Source organism: Triticum urartu, chromosome 1A, assembly GCF_056163025.1.
Source record: "Triticum urartu cultivar PI428250 chromosome 1A, HENAU_Tu73, whole genome shotgun sequence".
In the NCBI taxonomy this organism is placed as follows: domain Eukaryota; kingdom Viridiplantae; phylum Streptophyta; class Magnoliopsida; order Poales; family Poaceae; genus Triticum; species Triticum urartu.
Window position 1 is genome coordinate 35,055,886 of NC_141873.1, and position 3,061 is coordinate 35,058,946.

The 3,061-nt window shown below is 39.3% G+C and overlaps 1 pseudogene; it reads left to right on the top strand.

Moving 5' to 3' along the window:
- The first annotated feature begins 382 nt into the window (after positions 1-382).
- LOC147988808 (uncharacterized) lies at positions 383-2,575 on the top strand (annotated as a pseudogene).
- The last annotated feature ends 486 nt before the right edge of the window (positions 2,576-3,061 follow it).

Sequence of the window (3,061 nt, forward strand, 5' to 3'; positions counted from 1 at the left end):
AATTAAAATAAAAGAAGAGAAGAGAATAGCAGAGCAAGCAATGCTACCGCTCCAAGCTAATCTGACTGCAAATCATAAACTACTGCAAGCAGCTCCATGAAAAGAAGTACTGCAAGCAGGCTACTCCAAGCAGTACTACACTAAGTAATGTCACTTCAAGTAGTACTACACCAACTAATCTCTATTGATGTCATTTAAAGCAGTAATCTCTTCAACTAATCTCTACTGATGTCATTTAAAGCAGTAATCTCTTCAACTAATCTCTACTGATGTCATTTACAGTATTTTTGTAAACTAAATTTTTTGCCAAGGAAACAAAATTTTATAGCTTCAGGCCTAAGTACAGAATAGCTTCAGGAGCAAAGGAAAAGAAAAACATACCCAAATTTTTGAAGTGTTTCAGGCATCTCCCAACAATCTGGACGGGCAAAAAGGGAGTTTTATTCTCTTCTACGAAATTCATACCAACAATTCTTCCTTCCAAATCAATCAGGAGACCACCAATGAAAATCTGAAGAAAATGGTACCAATGTTAACAAGTACTCATTCAATAAGATCCATACAAAGAATGTGAGCACTTATAGAGCTCAGCATGTCGAAAGAGAAACTGAATGTTGTACACCTCAACATGTCGTCCCTTTTCGACCAAATTATCTACAGAAACATTGTACATTCAGTTTTCAGGCAAAAATGTTCAGAGATAATTAAGATACAGAAAACTAATTATGGCTGGTAATTTTTCATTAACCTAGGAAACTAATTCTTGCTTTGACAGTAAACGGACAACAATTGACCATAACAATATTGTCATTCTTGCTTTGACAGTAAATAGACAGCAATTGACTAATTCTTGCTTGACAGTAAACATACAACAATTGACAGTACACAGACTGAATTTATATGTACTTCTTCTTCTTCTTGTACTTCTACTTCTACTTCTACTTCTACTTCTACTTCATCTTACATATTCATATCTTCAGGAGAAAATGGATCTCCCAGACCTCAACTTCACTCCAGCTGCAAAAGATGTGGATGAAATGGATGAAAATGCAGAAAATGAAATGGAAGGACATGTAGGAGATGATATGGAAGGAGATGATGGAGAGGGAATGGAAGGAGATGAAATTATTCAAAATCCAGGTACAGTTACACTTGATCATTCCATCATTTCATCACTTGATCATTCCATCACTTCATCACTTGATCATTTCATTTAATCATTTCTTTGTTGTATGTCTTGGTGCAGGTGCTGGGCAAGTTGGTAGAAAAAATAAAACCCTCAATGACCAGCAAAAATTTGCTGCTTATGTAGCATTGCATACACTGTGTATGAGTAGAGGAGGCACTTTTAAGAAAACTGATACGCAAGATATTGCAAATTTTTTTGGAGTGGGTGTTTGGAATATACAAAGAATTTGGAGGAAAGCAATGTTGCAAATTCAACAAGGTCAAGAGGTAGATGTTGTCGATCGGAGAAAAGGAAATTCTGGAAGAAAGCCTAAGGACATTAACCTAGAAAAAATCCTAACAATCCCATTAAATAGGAGGTCTACTATTAGATCACTAGCCTGTCAACTGGGATGTAGCCTACTACACTTCATAGAAAGTTCATGCTAAATTTGATTAGGAGGCATACAAACTGTGTGAAGCCGGCTTTAAAGGAAAAGAATAAGATGGATAGGATGAATTTTTTTTTGTCGATTTTTGATGAGGCAACAACAACAACTGCGAGGCCTAAGTTCAAGACTATGCATAACGTTGTCCATATTGACGAGAAGTGGTTTAACATGACAAAGAAGAATAGAACATATTATCTGCTGGATTGGGAGGAAGAGCCTACGAGGCCTATACACGGCAACTGTATTGGCAAGGTGATGTTTTTAACGGCCGTTGCTAGGCCAAGGTGGGACAGCGAAGGAAACGTGACCTTCTCTGGGAAAATCGGTATCTGGCCATTCGTGAAAGAAGTTCCTGCTCAGAGGAGAAGCGACAACAGGCCCAGAGGTACAATAGAGACAAAGTCAATAAAGGTCGACAGAAAAGTGATGAGGGAGTTCCTGATAGAGAAAGTCTTGCCAGCGATACAAGCAGTTTGGCCGGAAAGTGATGCTGGACAGACCATCTACATTCAGCAGGATAATGCTAAGCCCCATATCTTGCCAGATGACCAGGAATTTCTAGCAGCTATCGCAAAAACTAGACTTGACATTAGATTAGTACAACAGCCTGCCAACAGTCCTGATTTGAATGTGCTTGACCTTGGGTTTTTCAACTCGCTGCAATCGCTGACAGATTGTCTGAGTCCTAAAACACTACAAGACCTTATTGCAGGTGTTTGGGAGGAATTTGAAGGCTATGATGTTTACAAGCTCAACAGAATTTTCCTAACTCTACAAATGTGCATGATTGAGATCATGAACCATGCGGGGGGAAATGGGTATAAAATACCACATGTTAACAAGGAAAGGCTTGAGGGTATTGGGTAGCTACCTCCAAGACTAACATGCCCGAAAGAGGTTTACACGAATGCCCTATACAACTTAGAGGTAATGGGGAGGGTTCAGTGATGAGGCTTGTTCGGATGCTTGAGATGAGGCTTGTTCGGATGCTTGAGATGAGACTTGTTCTGATGCTTGACATGAGGCTTGTTCAGATGCTTGAGATGAGGCTTGTTCCGATGCTTGACATGAGGCTTGTTCAGATGCTTGAGATGAGGCTTGTTCTGATTCTTGACATGAGGCTTGTTCAGATGCTTGAGATGAGCTTGTTCAGATGCTTGAGATGAGGCTTGTTCCGATGCTTGACATGAGGCTTGTTCCGATGCTTGACATGAGGCTTGTTCAGATGTGGAGTATGTGTAGTTCCTTGAGATGAGACTTGTGCGGAGTGCATCCCATGTGAAATTACTCCATATGTGTAATACTCCATTTTGTGAGGCTTGTATGTGTAACTCCATTTTGTGATCATTTTTACTCCATATATTTTTTCTCCATTTTGTGAGACTTGTATGTGTAATTCATTTGCTTGTGTGGAGTACTCCATTTAAATGAAAGAGAAGAGA